Source organism: Manis pentadactyla, chromosome 3 (genome assembly GCF_030020395.1).
Source record: "Manis pentadactyla isolate mManPen7 chromosome 3, mManPen7.hap1, whole genome shotgun sequence".
Classification (NCBI taxonomy): domain Eukaryota; kingdom Metazoa; phylum Chordata; class Mammalia; order Pholidota; family Manidae; genus Manis; species Manis pentadactyla.
In genome coordinates, this window is record NC_080021.1 from 120493164 (window position 1) to 120509394 (window position 16231).

Consider the following 16231-nt stretch of genomic DNA (forward strand, 5'->3'; position numbering starts at 1 on the left):
ACATATCTTTCAATAATCACCCTAAATGTAAATGGACTGAATGCACCAATCAAAAGACACAGAGTAATAGAATGGATAAAACCCAAGACCCATCTCTATGCTGCTTACAAGAGACTCACCTCAAACCCAAAGACAGGCACAGATTAAAAGTCAGGGTATGGAAAAAGATATTTCATGCAAACAACAGAGAGAAAAAAGCAGGTGTTGCAAAACTAGTATCAGACAAAACAGACTTCAAAATAAAGTAACAAAAGACAAAGAAGGACATTACATAATGATAAAGGGCTCAGTCCATCAAGAGGATATAACCATTATAAATATATATGCACCCAATACAGGAGCACCAACATACCTGAAACAAATATTAACAGAACTAAAGGAGGAAATAGAATGCAATGCATTCATTCTAGGAGACTTCAACACACCACTCACTCCAAAGGACAGATCCACCAGACAGAAAATAAGTAAGGACACAGAGGCACTGAACAACACACTAGAACAGATGGACCTAATAGACATCTACAGAACTCTACATCCAAAAGCAACAGGATACACGTTCTTCTCAAGTGCACATGGAACATTCTCCAGAATAGACCACATACTAGGACACAAAAAGAGCCTCAGTAAATTCCAAAAGATTGAAATCCTACCAACCAACTTTTCAGACAACAAAGGTATAAAACTAGAAATAAATTGTACAAAGAAAGCAAAAAGGCTCACAAACACATGGAGGCTTAACAACATGCTCCTAAATTATCAATGGATCAACTACCAAATTAAAATGGAGATGCAGCAATATATGGAAACAAATGACAACACAAAGCCCCAACTTCTGTGGGACGCAGCAAAAGAAGTCTTAAGAGGAAAGTATATAACAATCCAGGAATATTTAAAGACGGAAGAACAATTGCAAATGAATAGTCTAATGTCACAATTATCAAAATTGAAAAAAGAAGAACAAATGAGGCCTAAGGTCAGCAGAAGGAGGTACATAATAAAGATCAGAGAAGAAATAAATAAAATTGAGAAGAATAAAACAATAGCAAAAATCAATGAAACCAAGAGCTGGTTCTTCAAGAAAATTAACAAAATAGATAAGCCTCTAGCCAGACTTATTAAGAGGAAAAGAGAGTCAACACAAATCAACAGAATCAGAATTGAGAAAGGAAAAATCACGACAGACCCCACAGAAATACAAAGAATTATTAGAGAATACTATGAAAACCTATATTCTAACAAGATGGAAAACCTAGAAGAAACGGGCAACTTCCTAGAAAAATACAACCTTCCAAGACTGACTCAGAAAGAAACAGAAAATCTAAACAGACCAATTACCAGCAACGAAATTGAAGCGGTAGTCAAAAAACTACCAAAGAACAAAACCCCCGGGCCAGATGGATTTACCTTGGAATTTTATCAGACATACAGAGAAGACATAATACCCATTCTCCTTCAAGTTTTCCAAAAACTAGAAGAGGAGGGAATACTCCCAAACTCATTCTATGAAGCCAACATCACCCTAATACCAAAACCAGGCAAAGGCCCCACCAAAAAAGAAAACTACAGACCAACATCCCTGATGAATGTAGATGCAAAAATACTCAACAAAATATTAGCAAACCGAATTCAAAAATACATCAAGAGGATCATACACCATGACCAAGTGGGATTCATCCCAGAGATGCAAGGATGGTACAACATTCGAAAATCCATCAACATCATCCACCACATCAACAAAAAAGACAAAAACCACATGATCATCTCCATAGATGCTGAACAAGCATTCGACAAAATTCAACATCCATTCATGATAAAAACTCTCAACAAAATGGGCAGAGGGCAAGTACCTCAACATAATAAAGGCCATATATCATAAACCCACAGCTAACATCATACTGAACAGCGAGAGGCTGAAAGCTTTTCCTCTGAGATCGGGAAAAAGACAGGGATGCCCACTCTCCCCACTGTTATTCAACGTGGTACTGGAGGTCCTAGCCATGGCAATCAGACAAAACAAAGAAATACAAGGAATCCAGATTGGTAAAGAAGTCAAACTGTCACTATTTGCAGATGATATGAAATTGTACATAAAAAACCCTAAAGACTCCACTGCAAAACTACTAGAACTAATATCGGAATTCAGCAAAGTTGCAGGATACAAAATTAACACACAGAAATCTGTGGCTTTCCTATACACTAACAATGAACCAATAGAAAGAGAAATCAGGAAAACAATTCCATTCACAATTGCGTCAAAAAGAATAAATTACCTAGGAATAAACCTAACCAAAGAAGTGAGAGACCTATACCCTGAAAACTATAAGACACTCATAAGAGAAATTAAAGAGGTCACTAACAAATGGAAACTCATCCCATGCTCCCATGCTCTTGGCTAGGAAGAATTGATATAGTCAAAATGGCCATCCTGCCCAAAGCAATATACAGATTGGATGCAATCCCTATCAAATTACCAACAGCATTCTTCAAGGAACTGGAACAAATAGATCAAAAATTCATATGGAACCGCCAAAGACCCTGAATAGCCAAAGCAATCCTGAGAAGGAAGAATAAAGTGGGGGTTTCTTGCTCCCCAACTTCAAGCTCTACTACAAAGTCACAGTAATCAAGACAATTTGGTTCTGGCACAAGAACAGAGCCACAGACCAGTGGAACAGATTAGAGACTCCAGACATTAACCCAAACATATATGGTCAATTAATATTTGATAAAGGAGTCATGGACATACAATGGGGAAATAACAGTCTCTTCAACATATGGTGCTGGCAAAACTGGACAGCTACATGTAAGTGAATGAAACTGGATCACTGTCTAACCCCATACACAAAAGTAAACTCCAAATGGATCAAAGACCTGAATGTAAGTCATGAAACCACAAAACTCTTAGAAAAAAACATAGGCAAAAATCTCATGGACATAAACATGAGTGACTTCTTCATGAACATATCTCCCCGGGCAAGGGAAACAAAGGCAAAAATGAACAAGTGGGACTATATCAAGCTAGAAAGCTTCTGTACAGCAAAGGACACCATCAATAGAACAAAGAGGTATCCTACAGTATGGGAGAACATACTCATAAATGACAGATCCGATAAAGGATTGACATCCAAAATATATAAAGAGCTCACACGCCTCAACAAACAAAAAACAAATAATCCAATTAAAAAATGGGCAGAGGAGCTGAATAGACAGTTCTCTAAAGAAGAAATCCAGATGGCCAACAGGCACATGAAAAGATGCTCCACATCGCTAATCATCAGAGAAATGCAAATTAAAACCACAATGAGATATCACCTCACACCAGTAAGGATCGCCATCATTGAAAAGACAAACAACAAATATTGGCGAGGTTGTGGAGAAAGGGGAACCCTCCTACACTGCTTGTGGGAATGTAAATTAGTTCAACAATTGTGGAAAGCAGTATGAAGGTTCCTCAGAATGCTCAAAACAGAAATAATATTTGACCCAGGAATTCCACTTCTAGGAATTTACCCTAAGAATGCAGCACTCCAGTTTGAAAAAGACAGATGCACCCCTATGTTTATCACAGCACTGTTTACAATAGCCAAGAAATGGAAGCAATCTAAGGGTCCATCAGTAGATGAATGGATAAAGGAGATGTGGTACATATACACAATGGAATATTATTCAGCCATAAGAAGAAAACAAATCTGACCATTTGCAACAACATGGATGGAGCTAGAGGGTATTATGCTCAGTGAAATAAGCCAGGCGGAGAAAGACAAGTACCAAATGATTTCACTCATATGTGTATAAGAACAAAGAAAAACTGAAGGAACAAAACAGCAGTAGACTCAGACTCCAAGGAGGAACTAGTGGTTACTAACGGGAAGGGGCTGGAGATGGTGGGTGGGGAGGGAGGGATGGACATAGGGATTAAGCGCACTATAATTAGCACTTTCAACTATAGGTAAGTCAGGGGGAAGGCAGTACAGCACAGAGAAGACAAGTAATGACTCTATAGTGCCTTACTACGCTGACAGACTCTGACTGCAATGGGAGATGAGGACTTGATAATATGCATGAATCACAGCTATTTTCTGTATGATACAGAGAATAGACTGGAAGCTGCCAGAGGTAGAGGGTGAAATGCAGAGGATGGTGGGGTGGGAGGACAGCAAAATGGGTAAAGGAGGGTCAAACTTCGTATTGTATGATTCAATTTATATGATATTCTGGAAAAGGAAAAATATAGGGACATAGAACAAATTATTGGTTTCAGAGGCTCTGATGAATTGAGGTTGATAAAATACTCTATCTTGATTGTTGTGGTGGTTACACAACTATATAAACTTGTCAAAATTCAAAGAACTGTGAACCTTTTTAGGTTGGATTTTACTACGTGTAAATTATACCTCAATAAACCTGACCCCTCAAACTCAACATGTCCATCCTTTTCCACTATTCCACATTTCAGTAAATGATTATCATCATCCACCTAGCTCCTCAAGCTAGGAAGTTTGTTAATCACTCTTCTCTCTTACTCTTCTACAAATCAATTCAATCTATCAATGAGTTCTGTCAACTCTATCTTCTAACCATTTCTTGACTCCATCCACTTCTTCCTATTCACACTGACATTTCTCTAATCCAAACCACCTCTCACCTACTGCCATAGCCTCCTAAATGATTTGCCTATATGTTTTTTTGTCCCCTCGGTACATTCCACATATTAATGGCCAAAGTAAGCTTTCCAAACTGCAAATATTATTAAATCATACCATACCCTCTGCTTAAAATACTTCAAACTTTACCTTATAATTTTTAGTACATATCAGGTATTTTATTAAGAAAAAATAAAACTTCTCTGTTCTTTCACTTATGACTCTGACATCTTTCCCATAAAAGTTGGTAAGTATTTTACTAATATTCTGACAACAAAGGTTTTTAAATCAGTTACCAGTTCTAAGAGAGTAGCTAGGTAACAAGGTGAAGATAAGAATAAAGAAGCAATCAGGAAAACAATATTAAGAAGCCATCTATATTTGATAGAAATGTTCTAAACTTTTGTTTTTTAAGTTTTTCTCTTCACCATACACATACATTTCACTCCTTTGAAAGTAAAAGCTGACTTGGTCTTAATCTTCTTTCCTTCCTCCAAAAATCTTAACTCACCATTGAGTTTTAGGTTTCCAACATTGAAAGAGAGCTCCAGAACCGCACAGTATTGCCCCCAAAGTATGACGTGTTAACACAGCCTAACAAAATTCCCACCCCAAAAATGTTTTAAAAAACAAAGACACTAGTAATAGCAGAGGTAAAAATGATATAACTTTGCCATCATCAGATGGATTTTAATTTGGAATGATATTGTTCTTCACTTAGACATTTTTCACATACAGAACTGATTTGGATAATTGTATTTCAGTAGGTAAAAGCAATGACAAAATCTCAAAACATCCCATTTTAAGTATAGAACTGAGGTTGGTACATAATTAGATAAATATTTTAAGTATAAACTATTTTAGGAAAATGTATAGTCATGTTTAACATACTGGTAATTGTGACTACACCTTAACTACTGCTAAATGTTTTAACAAACCACACTTCAGTTGCCTTCCAAAAGTACACTGTCAGTAATGTCAATGGCCAAACACTTAATATTGTGATTCTCTTTTTTAGTTAAAAAACAAAACAAAAAATGAATGATGACTTTTTATTTCAGTATTCATCAATACTGAAAATAAAAATTTGGCCATTCCAAAAATTAACAGTATGATATAATACTAGGGGCCTAATTTAATTCCAGACAAGCCAATATACCATAACAGTTTTTAAAATGACATTTAGTGGGCTTAGAGCAGGTTATATTCTAAATACACAAATTAAGGAAACAATAACAATTCAATACAGAACATTATTAACTTTGCAGTAATTTCCATGAGAATGTTGCCTCTGATACATACTGATTAAAGCAGCTACCATCACTTTATATGAAAATAAGCTCCAAGAATGCATCTAAACCTCTTATTGTAACAAATCTTTCATCTGACTGTGTCAAATGTGTAAACCATTAGAGACAAGATATCTTTGCTATTTGGAGGCTCCAGTCCAATGCATTTTGTTGCAGTAAGATTTGACTTATTGAACTTTATGTAATCTACAAATGTCACTTCCGTTACATGACTTTCTTACTTAAGAATTTCTAACAGTATGTTTAAAAAAAAGAGAGAAAGAAAGTTGGATAAACAACAGTAAAGGGAAATACTGTAGTCTTCCATCAATCCCAGTTGGCAAAGTGTATACTGCAGGAAAAAATCTTTAAGTCTCAAAAAAGGGAGAAGGGGACAGTGGGGAGAGGAGTGTATCCATACAGTTAAGTTATAGGAGGCATTTGCTTCCAAAATAAACCCTCTTGACCAGAACTAAAGACTCCTGTCTCCTCAAGGAACTTGAGATTCTCCCAGACTGAACTTTCAAGTTTTCACATCGCTCTTATCAGCTCAACATTTAATGTCTTCTTCACTTGCTTTCTCACTTTTTCTTTTTTTAATAATCTAGGCAAGAAATTTAAGACACTAGCCTTAGGGAAGAAAAAAACACTACTCTCATGTATGTATCTTGCATGAGTTAGAGACTTAAAACTATCTGAGTCCCTCATGGGCAAGCAAGATCACTGTGGTATGCATGCTACATAAAGCTGTGACCACCAGCCTTGTCATAATCAAAACTCTAGGATCACAGTTTTTCCTAGGCCTGATCTTCTATCCAAGTATTTTTAATACTTGGATACTTTTAATACTTTAAAACCCTTTAATAAAGGGTTACTCCAATCATCCTTTCTTTGCACTACCCAGTGACTTGTAATATTTGTTATCCCATTCTTCTGAGAGGGAAATTAAATCACATATATTTCAAAATCTTAGATTTAAATGTTTTCTCACAATTATAAGACTAACATGCTAAGATCAGTGGCCATTTTCTTTGGTTTTTCTGAGGGTTTTGCTGTCGTTATGGGGTTGCACTGCTTTTATGGAGAAGAAGGAGCGGAGCACACTCTAACCAGTTTCTAGTGGTTCTTTACTGACTATATTAAAATGCAGTCTTTGTCCCACCTTCCAATTCTTATCAAATTTAACACTTTTTCTCAACTGGTCCTTTGTTCCAGACAAATTAATCTACTTGCCACTTCTATACAATATATTAATCTGCACTTATGTCCTGTTACTGCTACAGAAGACACACATGAGAGAATAAAAAGAGGTGAAAGAGCTATGGCATATATGTAGCAACTTTGCCAACCACCTCCCATTTAAAATACCAAAGACAGCTTTCAGTATGGACAACAACCCTCTTACAATCCCATCCTTTCACTTATGTGTCCCTTGAGGTAAAGAATAAAGACAATCCAACACAATGAGTTACAAAAATAAATGCAACATAATTTGACACCTATTTTCCCACAGAAGGGACTCTTTGAGTAGGACGTATTCTGCCCATTTTTTCCCATCATTATAACAGTGTAGTAGCAAACTTTTATTACCCACATATATTCCAGACACTATACATTAACTCATTAATTTCTTAGGAAGACCCTAGAGTGGCTACTATTATCTCCCTGTTTCAGATGAAGAGATGACACTTGGAAAATCAGGGTTAAATAGACATAACTATTACCTAGCAAACCCAGAACCTGAACCCAGACCCATCTGGCTCCATTGTGAAGCTCTTAACCCCACTGCTCTCTGCTGCATTTTTACTATTTGCCACTGCAGAAATTAGCATTGGCTCACAAGAAATGAATGTATGATAAAGGAGTCCTCCAGAAGAACGAGGTTCCACCCAAAAAGTTGAGGATCTTACAGTAGCTCTGGAAGTTTGTTAGATATCAAAACATAAAAGAAAGGAAAAATGAAAAATCACTGGCCCCCAAAATGAAAGGCTGTGCATCAGGAAACTAATGCTCTAAACTGGCTCTGTCAATCAATGAGTGTGATCCTAGGGTAGTTGCTATTGCATTTTCTCCAGCTGCACAACATAAAAATAGTATAAAAAGACAGTATTTGCAAATATATTTCAAGTTTGGTGAACAATGTTGAAATGAGGTTGCATTGTTTTCGACTCTTTTCTGTAACATTTCCATTCATGTTTTTGAATCTAATGAAGACCGAAACTGTACTATTGCTGAAATCTTTATGCCTCCACTCTTCTTCATATTTTATTGCCATATTACCTATTAAAAGTCTTTCTCTTTCACTCCATTTTTCTCATAAGCAGCTTATTTAATATTTGTCTGTTTCAGATAGGAAAAAATACAATTCCTTTCATATCATAATGCCACACAATTTCCTTCATCCTCTACTATCTTCTTTGTAACTGCTCTATTTTCAGCCCTCTAACAACTAACTGCCAAGCTAGTCAAAGTTTGGAGATATCTATCTCTGTAGTGTCAACATAAAGATATCTACTGATAATCCATGCAAAATATACCATCCTTACTTAAACCGAACACAAAAATTCAATCAAAATGGATCAAAGACCTATGCTTAAGAGCTAAAACAAACAGCTCTTAGAAGACACAGGGAAAAAGCTTTCTGACACTGGATTTAGCAATGATTTCTTGGATATGATGCCAAAAGCAGAGGCAACAAAAGAAAACACAGATAAACTAGTCTTCATCAAAATTTAAAACTTTCATGCATCAAAGAACACTATTAAGAGAGTGAAAAGACAACCCAAAGAATGGGAGAGAATATCTACTATCATATATCTGATAAGACATTAATATCCAGAGTAAATAACTACCTTAACAACAAAAACAATTTAAAAAGGGGCAAAGGGCTTGAACAGACATGTCTCCAAAGAAGATACACAAATTGCCAATAAGCACACAAAAAGATGCTCAGCATCACAAATCATTAGGGAAATACAATCCTAAACCACAGTTACCACTTCACACCCAGTAAGATGGCTATTATCAAAACAAACAAAAAATGAAAAATAACAAGTGTTGGCAAGGATATGGAGAAATTAGAATCTTTGTGCACTGCTGGTAGGAATGTAAAATGGTGCAGCCACTGTGCAAAACAGTTAAGCAGGTCCCCAAAAAGCTAAACATAGAAATACCATGAGTCCAACAACTGCACTTCTAGGTATGTACCCAAAGGAACTGACAGCAGGAAATGGAAAAGATAGTGCTCCAATGTTCACTGCAGCATTGTTCACAAAAGCTAAAACATGGAAACAATTTAAGTGTCATCAACAGAAAAATGAACAAGCAAAATGTGGTGCATATATATATATATGACGTAGAATAGTATTCAGTCATAAAAAAGGAGTAAGTTCTGATACATGCTATAATATGGATGAACCTTGAAGACATTATATCAAATCAAATAAATCACATGAAAAAGGGCAAAATACCATATAATCCTAAACATTCTGACCTAAAAGAGGCAAATTAGTAAGAACCAAAAGTAGATTAGAAGTCACTAGATGCTGGCAGGAAGGGAACTGGGGAGTTACTGAATAATTGCTGCAGTTTCTATCTGGGGAAATAAAAAGTTCTGGAAATAGATAGCAGTGATGATTATGAAGGCATGGTTGAGCACAATTACTGCCAATGAACTGTACACTTAAAAATGGTAAAATGGTGTTATGTATGTTTACCACATTAAAAATATATACATATTAAAAAAAGGACTGTCTTTAAGTGTTCAAAGTTTAGATCACATGGACAACAAAGCTCTAATGCAAGAGAAAGAATCTGAGTATCAGTGCAAAGTGCTCTCTAAAAACTTCAAATTGATGCTTACTAATCAAAATGATACAACTATGAAGAAAAAAATGTCAGTTTTTGGTTCGTATAGACTTTAACCAAATAAAAATTTTTGAAATAGCTGAAAATTCTTCTTAAAGGTTAAGGACTACTTAGGGATCTTTTTCTTGTCACATTATTCATCACTTTGGTAATTTCATACTACTTACATGATTAGCATAACCTATTAGACAAGTATGCTCTATTTTTCAATGTCAGAAAATAGCAGTTACAAATAAAGGGGAACCACTAGCATAAAATCCGTAGGGTTTTATTGGAATCATAGTCTATCAGTATGAACTCGTGGTTTTGAAAACACACAGAAATAAAACAGATCTAGAAATCATCTATGTTTATGTATGCACAGATTAGTATACATACATAAACTTTGAGTTCTGTCCACTTAGAAGGCCTAGAAGCAATGACACCCTAGTAGCCATGAGCACACATGGCACCCACATCTTGATTTCTAAACACCATTCTCCCCTAGAAGGAACCAGAACTCCTTGGAGAAGTAATTGATTACAGGACTGTAGTAAAGAAAATAAAAAATTATCCTGGAATATCTTATGGCGCCAGAAAATAGGAAGTGCTTGGCTAAAGAAAAGAGGATGGGGCATATGGAAAAGACAAAGAGCCAACCTGAAAGTCACAGCTGAACAATCTGAGCAGCAAGATAAAATGACAGTATTATATTAGATTGTAAGCTGTAGAATAAGATAAATGTCTACGACTCAATACTGATATAAACAAATTACTAAATATGGAGAAGGATCAGTTCTTCATTATAGAATAATTCCAATTAATAAACACAGAAGAAAATGAAAAAATGCAAAATCATCATCAGGCAAACAGCACTATAATAATTGTTACAGGCAAGATTTACCAATGAATGCTGACATAAGTGGACAAAAATTTGAGAAAACAGGATATCTGCATAGTTTCAACAACTCTCCTCATCATATCTAGTAATCACAAACAGAAAAATAGGAACTTTACATGTGGAGAGATGTGACAGACACGACACAACCAAATGAGAATTAACATCACCTCAAGACATACTGACATCCTATACCCTGTGATACAATGGACTCAACATAATTTCTGCAGTATATTTGCTAAAACATGTAAAACCTCAATCTAACCATGCAACAACATCAGACAAACCCAAACTGAGAGACATTCCATGAAACAACTGTCCACACTCATCACAAATGTGAAGGCCATGTAAGATGAGAAAAGACTGTCAGAGATAAGAGACCAGGGAGACAGAACAAGTACATGCAGCGTCTGAGCCTAGGCTACTCAGGAACAAGAACCTAGTAACCTAACCAGGAGCCCAGAAAAAGGACATTAGTGGAAAAACTGGTGAGATTTTAATAAGGTCCATAGTTTTAGTTAGTAATATTGTAACTGATGAGATTCAAATAAGGTCTGTAGTCTAGTTAGTAGTATTATATCAATGTTAATTTCCTAGTTTTAATCATTGTGCTCTGGTTCCTTAAGTTGTCAACATTAGGGAAACCTGGATGAAGGGTATACCTGAGCCCTCTGTACCATTTTTGCAACTTCTCTGTAAATCTAAAATTATTCTTAAAAAATTTTGAAAGTCTTTTGTTTAAGTATCCCGTACTTTCTCTCCTTCAGTGGAATTAAAACAAAGTTGAGAAATTCAAGAAATATTTACACAGAGTAAATCCAACATTTTCATTCTTTGAAAAGCAACCTACATTGGAATAAGACTTAAGTCTCTGAGTGAACAGATACTTATTAAGTTTTCACTATATTCCAGACCTCTACCAGGTGCTAGAGATTATTGCCTTACAGATGGTAAGAGAAACAAAAATGATAAACTGTCAACCTGACTGGTTAAACAATTCTGACACACAATCAGGCTACCACACAATGAATAAATGACAATAGTAACATCACTTATAATGTTGAAGTATAAATGAAAATCCTTTGGATAATTAAAATCTTCAAATAGGACACTGAAGTCTATACTTTTATAGGGGTTAAGTAAGCTTAACACACTGCACACATTTCATAGTCTAATGTGTAGTAATTAGTGTCTAATGCTTCAAAAAGTACTATTAAATACTTTCTATCAAAAATTTTATTTCTCCAATCTAGAACTGAGCTGCTTACTTTAATCTCAGGCAAAAAAGAATGAGAGGTAATAACAAAAATAACCACAGAAATCAAACTGACCTAAACAGTTCTTCAATCAAGAACAATCTCAGAAAAAAAAACAATTTAAGTATCTGACTAAAGACAGCTAACTGAAAATCAAAATGTCAACCAACACAGAAAGCAGTACAAATTGGTAGAGAATGTGACTGTGGATTTTTAGTTCTTCAAAAAAATGAAGCTTACAGCAACTTAGAGAAAATGTTCCATTTCTTCTCCTCCAGATGACTCAATCAACAAGGTCCAATTGTACCCTGAAAGTTGTGGCAGATGCTACCATCATGATCTTAACACTACTCATGGTCTCAAAATTTTCAAGAATCAAAGGAACTGCACTATTCTAGTGTCTCCAGTAAGTTTTCCCCAATACAAAGTAGTAACATAGGATGACTCTGTATCTCCTTGAAGATAGTAACACAAGGATTATGCTAACATCTGCAATCTAACAGAAACATTACTGTTAAGATGGAAACCAGGCAAAGAGCCAGGTCACTCTAAACAGATACTCTGATTATTAACTGGTTCCTGAGAGAGGATTCAGTCATATATCCCAAGTATCAATAAGTTATTATAAATCTCATGATAACATTCCACATTTCTGCTTGTTTTTCAAGATTTAACATTCGGCAGGCAAACGTCTTCATAATATTAAGATTCAGGGGCTGATTCTTTCATCAATTTACTGCCTGTTATGCAATTTACATCAATTTTCCATCAATTTAAGTGATAGTACATCCATGAAAACATTGCTTTCAATCATAATCAAATATATTTTTCCAGAAAATAAAGCAAATGGGCAGAAAGGTGGGACACAAAAGAAACAGTGCAAACTTTTGCAAAAAGTCTCACAAAAAGTGACAGCTCTTAAAACAGTTCCACATCTGTAGTGCAGTTCCTTTAATTCTTGAAAACTTAGAGGGCAAGGACCTAAACAGATGTTACACTGCCCAGGGTTTCTTTCTACATTTTCTTTAGGTGGTCTCATCCTGTTTCATAACTTTTAAACTTTATTTAGTACAGTAAAAATTACAAGATGTCAAACTAAGCCAAGTATGCAACCATTATGCCAAGTGGGGAGAACACATACATATTTGCTCTTATGTGCATATAATGTATCTTTGGAAGGAGATATAAGAAAATGCTAACATTGTTGACTTGAAAACTGAATGACATGGGACAAGAACTAGGGGGGATTCTCAATCTATAACCCATCAGACACATTCTAAACTTTGAACCATGTGAGTGGTTTTTACTCAAAACTTAGAGAAACCAACAGATAAAAGCTCAACAGATAAAAACTCCTCAACCCTATCTTTTCTCCTCACTAGAATTTAAGTCCCATTAAGGCACAGATTTTTGTCTTGTTTTTTCACTATTATATCCCACTGCCTAGTCCACAGCTGATGCTTGAGAAATATCTGTTGAATGAATGACTCCTTAACTGTTCCCCTAAATTCCAGACTTGTATATCCAATTGCCTATATCTCACTTCCACTCGAACATCTAATAGGTCCCATTGAACATGTCCAATCCAACCTTACCCCCATACAAGTGCTTCCATCACCTCTTCCCTATCTCAATACATGGCATCACCATCCTCCAGATGAAGCTCAAAACCTACGAGTCACACGTCCCAACCAACTGCACACCCATTGAAACTAGAAGTTCAGTAAGTACCTATAACTACAAAATACATTTCAAAAATCTTTTTGAATGTCTCTAACATCCAGTTACTGCTTTACTCAAATATGCCACTGCCTCCTCACTGGTTTCCCTGCTTTTCTCTTCTCCAGTCTCTCCCACAGTCAGGTTGGAAATCAGACCTCAGTCACACCTATACAAAAATTCCAATAGCTTTTCCATACACTTTAAGAATAAAAGCCAAACTCTGAATAAGGCCTCACATCACCTGGCACCTGGCTACCACCAAACCTTTATCTTTCACTAGGATCCACCTTCACTGAGCTTCTTTCAGCTTGCGGAATCCAACCTTGATACCACCTCTGGGCATTTCCTTTTGCTGTTCCCTCAGACAAAATTACACTTCTCTCAAACTTCCAAAGCCTAAATCCTCAATTTTCAAATACCAGGTCACAGATCAGACAAGTCTTTTACTGACCACAGCATCTGAAGGGGTCTTTTTCCAGTCACCACCACAACTCCCTATTTCCTTCACAGCACTTACAATTCTCTGAAATTGTTGTCTGTCTCTCCCTCCTTCACCAGAACTGAAGCTCCAGGAGGGTAGGCATTTCATGTGTTTTAATGTTGTATCCTTAATACCTGGCATATGAACCAGATGCTTAAGCAGTATTTAACTGAAAGGTAAAGCATAATGACTTAAAGGTCCACATTTAATTTAGTGACAGACTGATGAGGATAAGAGACATGATAAACTATCTTCACATTTTTAAAACACTGAAAATCTCCAGAGAGGGCAGAGAGTGAAATAAGACTATTTCAAATGCAACTGAACATTCAGATACATAGAAAAGTATTTTTCACACACTATGTGCCTGCACACTGTAGAAATGTTCCCCCTACTTCTAAACAGCATCTAGGAAAAAAACTCAAAACAGTGTGTACATCTATTACTTAATCTGTGACTCCTGAGGGGTCTTGCAAACACTGTACTTGGGCAGGGGAGGCAAAGTATAACCAATTTGTCCATTTGCCTGTCTTGGAAAGGAACGTGAGTTTCTAAAGGGTAAGGAACAGTCCTTCCAGTGTTTTTAAATGTCTATTCCATAGTCAGTAGTCAATTAAAATAGTGATTATTTACCGTATTTTACTATAAATGTAGGTTTGGGACAGGTTTAGCTCAAAGACTATTATATTGTAAAGTCAAAGAGTCTACAGCGAATGTTAATACTTCATATCTTACTGTTTGAAAATTTAAACTTCTAAGGTACTGCCATTCGACTGGTAATAGTAATCTACGGGGAGAAGGGGAGGATTTAACAATAACAGTCTGCAATTCACAGATGTTTTATTTACATGCACGTACTGGTGGGGAGGTGGGTAACGGTCCAGACTGCCTAGTGTGCAAGTGCTCTAAAGAGTCTAAGGATCTCATTTCACCAGACCCTAAGTGTAGAGACAGGTCTAGCAAGCACGTAGGATCCTCCTCCCCAAGCTATCAATCTTCACTGTCTGCGGAAACAAAAGTGAAAATACTCGTGGTAAGGATGTAAGAGATTAATGCCCCCCACCCCACCCCCACACACACACTCAACAGACCCAAACACACAAGAGTTGTGTATCGCGTGGGCACGTAAGTGAGCAGATGAGTACACGCACTCTCACCTTCCCTCCTTCGAAGGAAAATGGGGCCGAGGGAGGGGCGGCCAGGGCCGGGTTGGGGAGGCCCGAAATCCAGTCCAGTGGGTGGCAGGGCTGAGGGGCCAGCACTCCGGGGAGCTGGGGCCACTCACAGGACACCACCTGCCCAGGCTGTCCCCCTCCATCCCCGCCCCCTCCCCCTCCTCGCCCGCAACTCCTTTCCTCCGCCCCGGCCCCGCCACCCAGTAACCGGGAAGGGAAGTTTCCCGGCCGCTGCAGCCCGGCTCCCCGACCCTCGGCGGGGTTACCTTCTGCAGAAGCGGGACGGGGACAGGGGGCAAGGGGAGGGGGAGGCAGCCCGAAGGAGTGAAGGACGAAGCCCCCGGCGAGGAAGGTGGGCGGCGGCGGCTGTCAGCTAGCGTTCCCTGCTCACAGCGCTGCCATTACTGTGCGCCGAGGCCGCCTCCCCGGCCGGCCGCCGCCACCCGCCCACAGACACGGGGGTGCAGGCCGGTGGCGGGGAGCCCGCGCCGGGCGCTCACCTGCCGCTGCGGGAAACACAGCGAGGCCCGGCCGCGGGCGGGACAGGGCGGTGGGAGGCGGAAAGGGGAGGAGGGGCTGGTTACGGGATTCGCACCACCACAGTCCTCCGGAGCCCCCGGCTTTCTCCGACCTACACCCTCCCGGCTCTGTCTTCTGCCGCGGCCGAATCCCCCCTCAGAATGCAGTGGTAGAGGCCGCGTTACGGCAAGCGCAGGAGGCCCAGCTTAGTACGATTGCGAAGGGCCGCGGAAGCGGGTGATTGCCGGGACTGGCGCCCTGCGGGGCTGGCGGGGATCCAGGCAGTCACTGCTCCTGAGTTCAGGAGACTCGGTACCCTCCTTGCCTGGGGACTACTATAACGATGTGTACGAGAGGTGTTTTCAACAAAAGCCTTTTCCTCTGAGTTGTTTCAGATCTGTG

General features: G+C 38.1%; 1 protein-coding gene across 5 annotated transcripts in view; it reads right to left on the reverse strand.

Moving 5' to 3' along the window:
• CUL2 (cullin 2) overlaps positions 1 to 15967 on the reverse strand; it is a 111998-nt gene extending 96031 nt beyond the window's left edge. The window contains exons 1-2 of one of the 5 annotated variants that reach the window (XM_036876676.2): positions 15577 to 15744; positions 14994 to 15139 (exon numbers count right to left, since the gene is read on the reverse strand). The gene's annotated coding sequence lies outside the window, so the exon portion shown is untranslated. Of the gene's footprint in view, positions 1 to 14993; positions 15140 to 15292; positions 15435 to 15576; positions 15745 to 15810 lie in introns of those variants that run through there. The other 4 variants (XM_036876678.2, XM_036876680.2, XM_036876675.2 and 1 more) reach the window with 4 other exon arrangements.
• Positions 15968 to 16231: the final 264 nt, after the last annotated feature.